General features: G+C 37.2%; 1 long non-coding RNA gene and 1 pseudogene across 2 annotated transcripts; one reads left to right on the top strand and one right to left on the bottom strand.

Moving 5' to 3' along the window:
- Nucleotides 1-1,043: 1,043 nt before the first annotated feature.
- LOC110740999 lies at nucleotides 1,044-2,486 on the bottom strand (annotated as a pseudogene).
- Nucleotides 2,487-2,653: 167 nt separating this feature from the next.
- Nucleotides 2,654-14,667, top strand: LOC103876553. 2 transcript variants are annotated; one of them, XR_635826.4, is made up of 3 exons: nucleotides 2,654-3,874; nucleotides 7,066-7,142; nucleotides 10,367-14,667. It is a non-coding gene; the product is annotated as an uncharacterized LOC103876553 (long non-coding RNA). The 2 variants fall into 2 exon arrangements; XR_635825.4 differs by lacking the exon at nucleotides 10,367-14,667 and adding an exon at nucleotides 8,722-9,215.
- Nucleotides 14,668-14,962: the final 295 nt, after the last annotated feature.

The following is a 14,962-nucleotide window of genomic DNA, read 5'->3' as shown; positions in this document are numbered from 1 at the left end:
AAAGTGCTGGGATTACAGGCATGAGGCACCATGCCTGGCTCTAACCAACAGTGTCTATCCAATGGCTTCTCTGTCACTCCTGGAGAACTGCAGGTTTCCCTCCTTCGCACAGCTCTCACCTTTGGGATTGATCACATTGCCAAGCCTTGGCTTCTTCTCTCCTCGGGACACTGCCTCTGTTTCCTTCATGGGTAGTTTTTCTTCCTTTGAGTTTGTTTATTCCAGAGTTCTATGCTCTTTTGTTGGTGTTGTTCTAAATCCCCACTTCCGATATATTATCCACTATGGCTCCTTTGTGAGATAATACAAAACCTTCAAATCTTCCTATTCAGCTCTGGTCTCTCTCTCTCTCTCTCTCTCTCTGTCTCTCTCTCATCTCTGGAATTTCAGTTTTGCCCTTCCCAGGCCTCCTGATGCTCTCACCTGTTTGTCCCACCTACTGCCTCAAACTCCTCTACTAAACTCACACCCTAATTCCCTAAACCAGTGTTTCTCAATCAAGGGTGATTTTATTGCTTTCTCTCCACAGCCCACCCCCATCCCAGGACACACGTGGCAATGTCTGGAGACAAAGTCACACTGGGAAGGGTGCTGCTGGCATCTAGTGAGTAGAGGCCAAGAGTGTTGCTAAGCATCCTGCAATGCACAGGGAAGTGCCCACAACAAAGAATACTCTGGCCCCAAGTGTCATAGATGTCCAGGCTGAAATCGTGTCTGAATCTATTTGCCACTGAAACTTCCCCTTATCTTGGCTGGGTGCATTGACTCACACCTGTAATCCCAGCACTTTGGGAGGCTGAGATAGGTGGATCACTTGAGGTCAGGAGTTCAAGACCAGCCTGGTCAACATAGTGAAATGCCCTCTACTGAAAAATACAAAAAAAAAAAAAAAAAAATTAGCCAGATGTGGTGGCACCCACACGGAATCCCAGCTACTCGGGAGGCTGAGACAGGAGAATCACTTGAACCCAAGGCAGAGGTTGCAGTGAGCTGAGATCGCGCCACTACACCACTCCAGCCTGGGTGACAGAGCAAGACTCTATCTCAGGGAAACAAAGGAAAAGAAAAGAAAGAAAGAAACTTCCCCTTATCTGTCACCTCATCACTTTGGCAGAAAGTCTGAGATTTAATCTTAAATTGTTATTTTCCATTTTCCTCAATTATCTCACTCTAGCCAATAGCCAGAGTTTCATTTGGGTTTTTGCCTTGAAAGTTTCTGTTCATTGATTATTTTCATCCCTACTACTATCATTACTACATGCATGCACTTGGGTAAAAAATATAGCTTACCTGATCCAAATAGCTCATCTCTTTTCCCTCCTATATTTGCACCCTACTGTTAAATTACATTTCCTCAAATACTGTTTTCCTCACATCAAAAACTTTCAGTGGCATCCTCTAGAGCCTTTCTTATTTAGGATTCCTTGACAGTTAGGCCCTTATCAACACCTTCCTCTTATGTCCTAAGTGAACCTTCCATTCCAGGCAAACTGGCCTACTTGTTCCATTTTTTATTCTAAATGTAATAGTCATAATAAATAATTTTTACAATACTGTATTAGCAGTTCTACTAGATAGTGAAACCGTTGATTAGTGAACCATTAACAAAGATTGGTTTCTCTTTTTGAAGGATCTATCCTTGATATCTCATGATACACATCTGTGGATTCTGGAGCCAAGCTAACTGGATTAAGTTCTTAGATCTGCCACTTAGGAACTTGGGCAAGTTGCCTCGTTTCCCTATCTGTAAAATGGGCTGACAATAATGCTTATCTCACAGGGTTGCTGTGCAACTTACAATAGTCCCTGGAATATAGTAAACTAAAAACTATGTAATTAGGCTATTATCATTTCCTTAATGAACGCACATTTAAAGGCTGTATACTTTTGGGGGGTTTTTTGTTTTGTTTTGGGAACAAATACTTTTTAATTGGCTTAAAGTTTATTTTTATTTTTATTAATAAAACAAAACAAAAAAGCAAAAACAAATATCCTGGAGAATCATGCAATGCTTCTAGCATTGAACACAATCCGGGATCTCAAGTCTCCATGTTTCTTTGCTACTGGTCCTGTAATGGCAGAACCTTTCATCTCACCATTATTGTTTACTATGACCCCTGCATTATCTTTAAAATAAAGAAACATGCCATCTTTTCTCCGGTATGACTTCTGTTGTCAAATGACCACTGCTGGAGGTACCTTTTTTCTGAGCTCTGGTTTGCCTTTTCTTGACTGTGGTCATCACCATGTAACCCACATCAGCAGCGGGAAGTCTGTTCAGCCGTCCGTTGATCCCCTTCCTGGAGATGATATACAGACTTTTGTCTCCTGTGCTGTCAGCATAGTTGATCACAGCTCCTGCTGGAAGACCCAGAGAAATTCAGAACTTCACACCAGAGGACCCACCACATCCTCGCTTCAACATCTATCTTTTTTTTTTTGAGATGGATTTTCACTCTTGTTGCCCAGGCTGGAATATAATGGCATGATCTCGGCTTACTGCAACCTCCACCTCCCCTGTTCAAACAATTCTCCTGCCTCAGCCTCCCAAAGCTAGGATTATAGGTGCCTGCTACCACGTCCAGCTTTTTTTCTTTCTTTCTTTCTTTTTTTTTTTTTGTATTTTTAGTAGAGACGGGGTTTCACCATGTAGGCCAGGCTGGTCCCGAACTCCTGACCTTAGGTGGTCCACCCACCTCAGCCTCCCAAAATGCAGGCTTGAGCCATTGCGCCTGGCCCACTTCAACATCTTGAATGATGGAAAGTAAAGACCATATATTGATATATAGTGTAAATAATGTTATTAGGTCTATTGGTATGCTAGCCAAAGTGACGTACCCCCAATGCATGTCTAATTGTTTGATCTGAATATTTTCTGAGCATATCATTAATGATTTTTTTTAATGTATTATATATATGTGTGTATATGTGTGTACACACACACACACACACACACATATTTAATGAGAGACCTAGCATGATTCTAGAAACCTAAAAAATCCTACAAGATGCAAAACTTCAGTATACACAGTATTCCCACATCAGTAAAGGTCTCCATGTGGCCAGGATTATCAAGTTTCTGAAGTTCAGTATTCAACTTGTCCATCATTAATTACAACGTGGCTCTGATCAACTTGGGGAAAACTACAAAAAGCAATTAAGGAAAAATCAGAACCAAGAATAAAAGACAAGCTTTCTTTCTACTTTTTATCTTTTTCGAGAGTTTTGATGTTTTCCATGTAGCTCCACATGGATGAGTTAGAAGGTAGAGCAAACCATAAGTAATTTCTTCTGAAATGGGAGGACCAACGAGGGGAGGAAGACGGCATTTCTCCCAAAACCTGTGCCTTTCCTATAGAGTTTTTGTTTCTCTGTTCTTTCCCCTTTTCCTCCTGGGTGGTCTCTCTCCCATGAGTAATGGTAAGAGCAAGAAAAGCCATGGATGTAACAATGTGAATATGTAACCACATGACTTTATTGCCTGTTATATAGGTTCCAGATAACCGTTTTATTTTGTAACTCAAATTCTTGCCTTTCCCAATCTCCCCTGTGTAGTATCAAACTCTCCCCAACTCCTCTCTCAACCACTACCCTCTTAAGCCGAGCTAGTAGAACAAGTGAGGATCTGTCTGTAATTACTGCTTAATTCATTTGCATGTGGATGTTCTCATTATAATGTCATTAGCATGGGGAGGGAGTCTGGTTGCCAGAGCAACCAGGAGTGGGGCAGGTGCAGTTCAGCCTCAATTGGATTCTCGGCTCGGTTTGGTCAAACTCCACCTGTATTCCTGGCTCTTATCACTCTTGCGGCTGCCAAAATGAAAACATTCCGCAGTTACCCTCTTTATGTTGGCCGTGTCTCCAGAATTTCTTGGTAACCTGTACAGTTCAGCTTGATTTTGCCAATAACCCTTTATTTTAACTAGCCATGCTCAGAGACTTTTTTCCTAATCTTTGCTGTCCAATATGGTAGCAACTTACCACATGTGGTTACTGAGCACTCAAAATAGGATTAGTTTGAATTCAGATGTCCTAGAAGTGTAATATAAGCAAAGGTCCTCAAAGACTTAATGTAAAAAATGTAAAATATATCATTAATACGTTCATTAATTTTAAGTCTTTGTTAAAATGGGAATATTTCAGATATATGGGGTAAAATAAAATGTATTATTAAAGTTAATTTCTCCTATTTTTGCTATTTAAATATAGGTGCTAAAATGTTTAAGCTTATAAATGTGGCTTACATCTATGTTACACATAATATTTTTACAGGCAACACTGTCCTAGATCATTAATTCCTCTTCCGAATCTCTCCTCTGATCAGTACTCCCATCTTAATCCACATGGACGTTTTCAATAGCTGTCATCCTCTGCAGAGCCTGCAGAGCTCATTCTTTCCGGATTGCCTTGCAATTTGCTTGTTTCAGCCATCATTTCATAAAGACTCTTCGAGGTTACGAAATTCAATTTTCCTATCAACATAGAAATTCCCTCGTACAACGGTGCTGATAGATGGTTAACCAGACTTGGGGGCCACTACTTAACAGAATAGCAGATACAGAAAACCTCAAATTCTAAGACAGTTTTTCCTTATATTGATAAGAAATCTGCTGTTTCTATAAAGTTACTTGCTGGCTGGGTGTGGTGGCACATGCCTATAGTCTCAGCTACTCCGGAAATAAGAGGATCACTTGAGCCCAGGAGTTCAAGACCACCTTGGACAACAGAGTGAGACCCTGTCTCAAAACATGAATACATAAACAATTTTTTTTTTAAAAAGCCACCTGCTGTTTTTAGTTCTGCCCTTGGAACAAAATCGAGTGAGGGTGCTCCTCTTCCGGACGACTACTCTCCCTTTACTGGGGGACTGCCGTCATGGTCTGCCGAGCTTTGCTTCTCTCTGTTAAACGTTACCCACTCCCCTCAACAGTTTCTCGTAAGACATGGCCTCGAGGCTCAACCTTTCTTGTGATCCTCCCCTAGATTTTTGTCATTTGTCAATGTCCTGTAAAAATGTGGACTCCGGAAGTAGAGCCCCAGCGACAGTTGCAAAGCTGCCGTGGACCATCCCCTCTCTCCATCTGGACACTAGGGTTTGGTTTAGTGAACCTAAAACTGCATTTGACTTATCATCTTCTCCATCCTGTTGTTGAAACACGTTGAGCTTTTCATCGGCTAAACTTAACAGATCTTTTCTCACATCAGCTGATATAAAGTCGTAGCTTCTTTATCACAGACTTACGTAATTGACCTTCTAAAAATATAAACCCAGGACTTTATGTTTATCTTAGTAAAATTTCACTTTGGGGCTTTATTCTACTCTTCCGGTGCATGAAGAGAATTTTAAGTCTGGTTCTTGCTCAGTGAATTAGCTATTCTTCACAGTTGTGTACCAAAGATACGATAAACATGCTTTTGATGTCCTCTTAGTCACTGATAAGTGTGTTGAACTAGACAGAACCATCTTGCCCATTAAGATATGAGAGATTTTGTCAACTGTCTTTCTAAAATCAAGATAGATGATGATGTTATCTGACCAAATTATTCCACCAGAAGATAATAGCAGTTAACAACTCTTTATTGGCCTACTATGTGGGCCAATTTTTTGGTTTTTTTTTTTTTTTTTTTTTTTGTACCAAGGTACGAGTTGTATTTAGTGTAACAATTCTGATGCCCGGACAGGCGTCGTGGCTCATGCCTATAATTCCAGCACTTTGGGAGGCCAAGGTGCGCAGATAACTTGAGGTGAGGTGTTGGAGACCAGCCTGGCCAACATTGTAAAACCCCGTCTCCATTAAAAATACAACAATTAGCCTGGCATGGTGGTGCATGCTTGTAATCCCAGCTGCTCTAGAGGCTGAGGCAGGAGAATCACTTGAACCAGGGAGATGGAGGTTGCAGTGAGCTGAGATCACGCCACCGCACTCCAGCCTGGGTGACAGAGCGAGACTCCATCTCAAAATGTTTAAAAAAACAAACAATTCTGATGTTTCATAATTACCTTTTTCTTCTCTACAAGTTGCTAAGTTATCTGTTTAATAATCTGTTAGGATTATTAGGACGTTTTCCCAGAGATAATCATTAATCTCACCAGTTTGTAGTTTCTATAACCCAGCCTTTTCACTCTTCAAATACCAAGATGCCGTTTGTCACTCGCCAGTTTTTTCATATCTCTCTCATTCTCAATGTGTTTTAAAGACTATCAACCATATCCACAATTGCACATGTAAGTTGACTTATTTTCTTGAGAGGGAGTTGGATTATACTCAAAGATTTATAGTCATTTAATATTTCTCTTTATTTTCTTTTTTTCCTTTCATCCTGGAGAAATTGTTTCTGCTTTAGTCAATACCATAGCCTGGCATCTAACACAGTACCCAATTACTGACTGCTTAAGTTTTCAATCTTTTTTCCTTCCTGTTTCTTTTCAGTTTGAAAGTCCATCTCTTCATCTCAGTGAAAAAGAAGAAAAATTATGTTATATAGGTCTTCTGCCTTCTCTCATTTAATAATATTAAAGCATCTTTCTCATCTTTCTAGCCATAATCAACAAATCTGTTCCTCCTTCATTTTCTGAAGGCAAAAGGTAAATCTAGTTTTATATACATAATTTTCATTGAGATGATGAAACTAGATTCAAGGAGGCACTTTCGGTTTCTTACAGTGAGTTTGCTAATATTAATAGATCACTTGGAGCCTTTGTATTTCCCTCTAGTCCCCTCTACTCTGTATTTCCAACTGAAAAAAAATAAAAATGTAGTCATATTAAATAAAAATTTTAGCAAACTGTTATCAGATTTGCTATAGAAACATCCCATTAAACTTTCAATTTAGGATTGATGCCTTTTTTTGTGGCTTCTGCAGAAGTATATACTATTTTGATATTAACACATTTTGTTAAATGGACTAATTATCATGGGAAACATTATTCATTTAACTATTTGCTCAGGGTTTGCACTGTTACCTATATTTCATATATGTATATGCCACAGTAGTTGGCAATAACTGAGTGGTTAGAATGGTCGAGTGTCATACATTGAAATGTTTTCTATGGCACTGCTACAGGGTCCCAGAGGAAAAGTCCTAAGTAAGTGCTTTTGAAGAAGAGGATGATAAATTGTGACTACCTATGTTGCCATAAGGTAAGTGATTATATACAATTGGTTGACTCTTGAAAGGTACTGTAAGCTATGCGTTTAGTGTTCCGCATTTATAAATGTTACAACCACACTTAGATTGTATCTACTCATGTAATGAGAAGGCAAACTGTGAAAGAGCAATTTGACTAATTCAGTCAAAATTATCATATCAATCATGTGGATATTTCAGAGAAAAGTTTTAAGTGCCTGGATTATCAAAATAATTACTTCATTTATCCATTCCCTTTACTCGGTGCATATGAAGAGATAATCTGATAGACTATATTTTTTCTTTTTAGAAAAAGATACTCATTTAATATTGGGAACTACCCAATATAATCTCTGAAAGCCTTTCACAGTTTTGCATCTGGCTGCTTGTGATAAATATTATCTTCTCATTTTTCTAGCAGTTTTTCCAAAGCAAAGAGCATCTTTTCCCAAACTTATTTGTCAGTATAATACAAATTAAAAATTGAAGCATAATATTGTAGAATCTTTTCTCACAATATTTCAAAAACAGCCTTGAATTGAATTGGATCATACTGGCTTACTTAACTCAGTTAAAACATAAAAGAAACTAGACACTGATGGCAATTTTATTCATCTCTCAAATTTACAATAACCTTAAATTATTTTGCTTGATTTGTTTTTACACCAATCATTTAGTTTAATTTATCACCATACAAAATCTGAATAGGTTATCAAAGTACTGAAATATATAATTCTCTTAGAAAACATGTGATTCTGAGATTGTACTTCTTTTTCCACCCAATGAAGGATTTTGTTACAACCTGCAAGAGAATTTTCTTACCAAAAGATAGCAATGGGTTGACTAATTAAAAATGCATCCATCTGCTGGTTTGCTTATTGTCTTGCTATTTGAAATATGCAGATCTAAGTGGTTTGCTTTATTTATGAAGACCCTGTAGTTGTGAGAGCTATGGAACCACAGCTTGCATTCATAAACGTAATAAAGGTTAACATTATAATAAAAGTTAAATACACAGAGTAGTTTGTGTTTTTTAATAAATTTGAGTTTTCAGACAAGTAACTTTGGAAAACAGACCTTTTTATATAAAATATAAAATAGGATTCAGCTATTCTCCTTATAGAATTTTTACAGAAAATAAGGGATTTACGTACAAAAACATCAAGTTGTATATGACCTGATTCGATTTTTGCTTTCTTTATAAATAGTAGAAAGTTACCTTGAAGTGATTGAATATGAAACTTGATTCTTCCCCAAGGAAAATATGTGGAAATTGAAAGAGCTAAGATTATGTTATTGTATTAGAGTTGAAAGGGACCATCAAGATGATCTAGATTAGAACTTAAAGCTTAAAGAGATGCATCTACTTGTCCAACATCAAACAATACAGAATCTAGGGCTCTTGCCTTCTAATGTGATATTCCTTTCATTATTTAACATGTTTTTGTAGTACCTTGAGCTAACTTGTTTGATTTCCATGTTCTGCTTTGTTATATTTTAAGCATAATACACTTTCTGTTAATTAACATTGTATTGTCTTTGTTTAGAAGAGAGCAATTTTGACTGATGCCTGTATTTCAATGTAAATTTCAGATGTGAAAAGATGTGAAAAGAATCTGTGGTTCACCCTGCTAGCCAGGCAAAGAGACAGCTTGCAGACATGTACACACATACACACATGCATTCTGCAACAAGTAAAATCTAACATAAAATATCTAAATATAAAAACAAATTAATCTCTGCAAGAGACAGTGCATGGGAAGGAGATGATTCCCTGTGGACTAACAGTGCAGCCATCGCTGATAAGACTAATAACTATGTGGAGAAAATGGAACCTTTTTACACTGTTGGTGGGAATATAAATTAGTATAGCCATTATAGAAAACCGTATGGAAGTTCCTCACAAACTACAATTAGAATTACCATGTTATCCAGAAATCCCACTTCTGGGTATTTATCCAAAAGGTTTGAACTCAGTATGTCTGCACTCCTGTCTTCATTGCAACATTATTCACAATACCCACGTTATAGAATCAACCTAAGTGTCCATCAACAGATGAATGGATAAAGAAAACGTGGCATCTATTCAGAATGAAATACTATTCACCCCTTAAAAAGAAGAAAATTCTGTCATTTGCAACCATGTGGATGGAATTGGAGAACATTACGCTAAGTGAAATAAGCCAGGCACAGAAAAACAAATACTGAATATTTTCACTTATATGTAGAATCTAAAACAATCAAACTCATAGAAGCAAAGAGTAGCAAGATGGTTACAGAGCCTGGGGGTGGGGAGAATGAGAAAATATTGAGGCCAGGTGCGGTGGCTCATGCCTGTAATCCCAGCACTTTGGGAGGCCAAGGCAGGTGGATCACTTGAGGCCAGGAGATTAAGACCAGCCTGGCCAACATGGTGAAACCCCATCTCTCCTAAAAATACAAAAATTAGCCAGGTGTGGTAGTGTGTGCCTGGGATCCCAGCTACTTGGGAGGTTGAGGCAGGGGAATTGCTTGAACCTGGGAGCCAGATGTTGCGGCGAGCCAAGGTCATGCCACTGCACTCCAGCCTGGGCGACAGAGCAAGATTCTGTATCAAAAAAAAAAAAAAAGAAAATGTTTGACAAAGGGTACAAAATCTCAGTTAGACAGGAGGAATAAGTGATTTTTTTTTAATGGATTGCATAGCTTGGTTAATATAATTAATAATCATGTATTGTACATTTCAAAATTACCACAAGAGTAAATTTCAAATGTTTTCATCCCCAAAAATGATAAGTATTTGAGGTGATAGATATGTTAATTAACTTAACTTAATTATTCCACATTGTATTCATAAGTTATAACATCACTTTGTATCCCATAAATACATACAATTATGAATTGTCAATTTATAATAAAAGAACAAAGGAAAAGGACTAACGACAAATGGAAACAGTACTCTTCAGTAGAAAAGTACTTGTGAGACTCTTAATCTTTCAATTATATTAAATAATAAAAATGTATGGTTCTTTTTTTAATGATTTACTGAAATTATCTATGACTTCACCCATTGAACCACAAATTAAGGTGCAAAAATATTAACTGCAAACAATTATTTTGTGTCAAGCACTCTGTTTACGACTTTATATAGAGTGTCTCACTTAGTTCTTATAACAATCCTGAGTTAGTCACTATTGTTAGCCCCATTTTACAGACGAAGAAACTGAAGCTCTCACGTAAACATACGTTTCCCTCCTAGAACGTAATAAAGGTTAAGAGAATTACTGTGTGCGAGATGAGAAGCAGAGAACGTGAGAGCTGAGATGAACTGAATTCAAATAGTCAACGAGGGTCTTCCAAATGACTCCCTCCCCTATTTTGTCCTTAAAGCACTGAAGTAAAATGTGTCTCCATAAAGTTACAAATCACATGTCACGGGCAATCAAAGCTACTGTCAAATGATCAAAACTGCCAACATTACATTTGTTTGTGAGTCTTCTATGGCATCTCCAAGAAGAAATCAATTTTTAGGTAATGCTTAATTCTGACAACATTTTTTGAGGTCAGCCGATTCTAAATTATCTTTGACTCCTGGAAAAAGTGAGAACAAAGGTAAAAATGGAAAAAAGCGCTAGTTTCTCTAAACCTCATTTTAACCATCAATTGGTTATTCAAAACCATCAAACTTTTAAGCACAGTTGCTAACAATCAGCTAAGCTATTCGTGTTTGTTTGGGGATTTATGCCTTTCCTCTCTTTGTCATGGGCAAATAACCAGCTAGAAGAAGCAGAAAATGTCTGCAGCTTTGGAAAACAGTCCTCAAGCTCCTGAAATCCAAAGCTGACTGCAGCAACAATAGGAAATGTAATGCGATATTCTGTTCACAGAAGTGGGCACATTTGTCCAATATAATATAACACAAGTCCATTCATTTTCGTGTGGCAGCAAGCAAGTAACTTCATGAAAATTTAAATTTGTTTCTTCAATGGCTATAATGAATGGGCCCCCATAAAGAAAGTCTATGCAAATTCTATGCGAGCACAGATAAAAAGTAAACCTCCCAAAGTTTTGGGAAATTTTTCACCATCAGCTCCTTAAATTTTATTTCATGGATTAGTTACAGCCTAATCATTTATGAAAATATATGTAGCAAAATATCCCTCTATACTGTATACATTCCAAAACTTATCTTTATGGTTATTATTTCCCAAATGAAATACACTGAACGTATATGGAAAAAATATATGTATTCCACAGTAAAGAAAGAATTAAAGAGAAATTTAATAATATGGATTTAAAAAGGAAAATCAATAACTTATCTTGAGGCTTAAAGAGGCAATTTTATACGGGTGCTGACTTTTAGGAAGTCTATTTTTTCTTTAATAACCAACATCCTTCCCCCTCCTTTATATAAATTGCTTTTATTCCGAGTTAGAAGCTAAGAAGTATTACTTAGCAGGCATATTCTTTGGAAATAATGAACCTCTGTGGCTTACAGAGTATTTCTGGGTTTGTGTGAGTTTGTGCCCGTGTGTGCACATGTGTGATATTTGTACAGATAATCTCCGGGTACACTTTGTATTGAAATACACCAAACCAACCCAAATTGAATTCTAAAGACCAATATTATTCTTGGCATTCTCTTACTAAAGAAGACAACTTACTAAAAGCCTATATCTATCCATAGCCGAGTATAATTTATTGGGAGTCTCCAGAGCTTTCAAATACTAATTCCAAATACTATTTCGTTTATTCTCAACAATTTCATCATTTTGAAAATTAACCGTCAAAAAAGTTGAACTGTAAATGATACTAGATTTAAATTATGCATGTGTTTTATCAGAATACGAATAGCAAAACATATTACAGAATTATAAATAGGTAAATTATCTTTGAAGAAGAATCTATGTAAACTGAGAATAATCAATAATATGGCTTTAATTTTAAACGTTGAAAGCTTTACTATCTCTGCAACACTTCAGTCGTGTGTGTGTGTGTGTGTGCGCACGCACATAATTTCCCAGCCTTCTTGCCTTCTTTGCATTTCATAGACTTTTTCTATTTTTATACTACGTATTAAAAAGAAGCACTGTTTTTAGAGATTAACTATGTTCAGGAAAAAAAATCACAAAATTATTTTCTTGGTAATTATTAGCTTTACGCTTAACAAGTTTAAGGCATTGATGATTCAAACATTTGCCAAACATTCCCCATGGATTTGCCAAGCATCTGTGTTAACATCCCAAATAAGCTCCAGGGTTATAAAGTTATTTGCTCAGGTTTATTGGTTATATTCTTGCCCCTGAATAACTACTGCTGCTTGCCTTTTGCCTTGCTAGATGAGAAACTCAATTGTTGCAAGAGACAGACGACAAAACAGACAATTTATATAGGTAGATAAACCATAATATTCAAATTTATATCATTCACAGTTTTTACTTTCATACCTTCTTACCTCCAGTAAAAGAAACATAGAAATAGAAACACAAGAAAAGTCAAACTTGAGTATGGCTAATGTAAAAAGTTCATTTTAGTATATTATTATCTTATAACATATTAAATATTTTAGGTGACATGTGCCTTAATTGAGACAGAAGCAAATATATTTTGTTTCTAGTGACAAAGTGAAAATAATATCTTCTTTTTTTTTTTTTTTAGAGAATATCAGGTTGCTGGTGGTTTTAGTGAAAACTTGGAACATTTTGTATAAAGATCCCGTAACTTTAGCTGATCAGGAATATGAAGTCAAATTTTAAGAGGCTCTATAATCAGAATGCAGATGGCACCAACTAAAAGCAAAGTAATTAAAATAAGGCCTATGTCTCAATTCAGGCTCTCTTTCTAGAGATCAGAACCTAGTTTGTATTGATGACCTATCTGACTTTTCAGGAAGTAATGTACTGTTACAAATAAAAAGGTCTTAAAAGTGTGGCTTCGTATTATGAGATGCAACCTCCCTCCAATATTAAGACATTACATTATACAGGGCGAAATCTGTACAAAGTAATAAGCAGAACATTCCTCCTGCTTCTCTCCAATTAGCAAAAACAAATGTTCCCGAGTAATTTTAGGAAGAGATGTTAGTACTTACAGGTCAGCTAAGAGTCAGTCAATCCAAGAAAGGGAAAGCTAGACACATCTGATCACTCACATTAGGAGAGAAACTAGGTCTATTCTTGGGCTTCAACCCCTGTTAAAGTACAGCAAGGATGCTTTATCCTTTGCCTCAACAAGTCTTGGAATGTTTGGCTTCCAGGATGATTTTACATTACATTGGTGGTAGGCTGCAGATGTGGGGCTTTGGTATATGTGTTTGCATTTTTGTGTGTGTTTGAGAAAGCAGTTTCAGAAGGAGCTATGCACCAAAACCCTCCCACTAATAGTCTCCCACCCCCAGCTTTTGAAGAATCCCTTGTGTTTCTGCCACCCTTCCCTTTTTCCCTCTAAATGTGGTGCTGGGCCTCAGGAGGTCTTGACACACAAAGATTCTATCCAAGGCTGTCACTTGACTGACAGCAAAAAGATTGCAGGAAAATGGACAGTGGTGTGTAGGTGGACATGGAAAAAGTAAAGAACTGAGCAGATTAAGTCAGAATACAGCAAGAGGAAGGTTCTCTTAGAGCTAGCCCACAGTGATTGTTAACCACGTGAAGTACTTATGTATAAGAGGTTTAAAGCTGGCTAATCTTATTCTTAATCTAAGTCAGATTTTTAAAACAAGTTCCCTATTTTATAAATAGATGGCTATCTATAACCCATGCATACACATATTGTAAAGTGCCAAAAGAAGTGTATTGCTAAAGAAAGCTAGAGGTGGGAAGACCCAAAGCACCCTGAAAATCCTCACTACTTTTGCAATCTGTTGTGATTTCTACCTGTGCAATGATTTCTGCATTGCAAATTTAGTTCACTCATTATGTTAACCAGGGGAACCTGTAAATAATACGGACACAACTAGGCATTTATCAGAGTATTTTAAATTGCAACAATGTGAATGAAAACTATACAAGTTTCGGATGAGAACATAATGAGACACAGAGGAAATGGGGCCAGCTTTCCTGAGCTGCAGCAAACTGACCATTTAATGGAACAGACTTGATTAATTTCCTGCCAATGTTCAATTACCTCTGATAGGTGTCTAATGTAATATAAATAGGCAGGTTGAAGTTGCAGCCATGGGACCTTACTCTTAATGTATGTTGGAATAGCTCTCATAATCACCTGTGTATGTTTTGGTTCCAATTTATTTTAAATCAGAGCTGCAGGAGAGAAAGGTGATAGACATAAAGGGTGGTTCTATACATGTTAATCCTGAGTGTCAAAGAGAAGCATTAAATTTCAGGAGATAAATCCTGTAATATTTATAATGTATAAATATGTTATATTGCAGAAAAATTTATACTAAACTGGAACAACATAATCTCCAATTCAGCCAGAGATGGCTAAGGATGATCTTTCTTAAAAAGCTACTTTTAAGCTGGGCACGGTGGCTCAGGCCTGTAATCCCAGCACCTTGGGAGGCTGAGGCGGGCAGATCACCCGAGGTCAGGAGTTCGGGACCAGCCTGGCCAACATGGTGAAACTAAAATGCACAAATTATCTGGGTGTGGTGGCAGGTGGCTGTAATCCCAGCTACTTGGGAGGCTGAGGCAGGATAATCTCTTGAACCTGGGAGGCGGAGGTTGCAGTGAGCTGAGATCGCACCATTGCACTCCAGCCTGGGGAACAAGAGTGAGACTTTGTCTCAAAAAAAAAAAAAAAAAAAACTACTTTTATATAGAGCCACAGATTTAAATAATCAATAGTGTGGAAATATCATCCTCTATATTTTAATGCCTTATTTTTAACTCCTTCT

Source organism: Papio anubis, chromosome 10, assembly GCF_008728515.1.
Source record: "Papio anubis isolate 15944 chromosome 10, Panubis1.0, whole genome shotgun sequence".
Lineage (NCBI taxonomy): Eukaryota > Metazoa > Chordata > Mammalia > Primates > Cercopithecidae > Papio > Papio anubis.
This window is presented reverse-complemented; position numbering and strand designations above follow the sequence as displayed.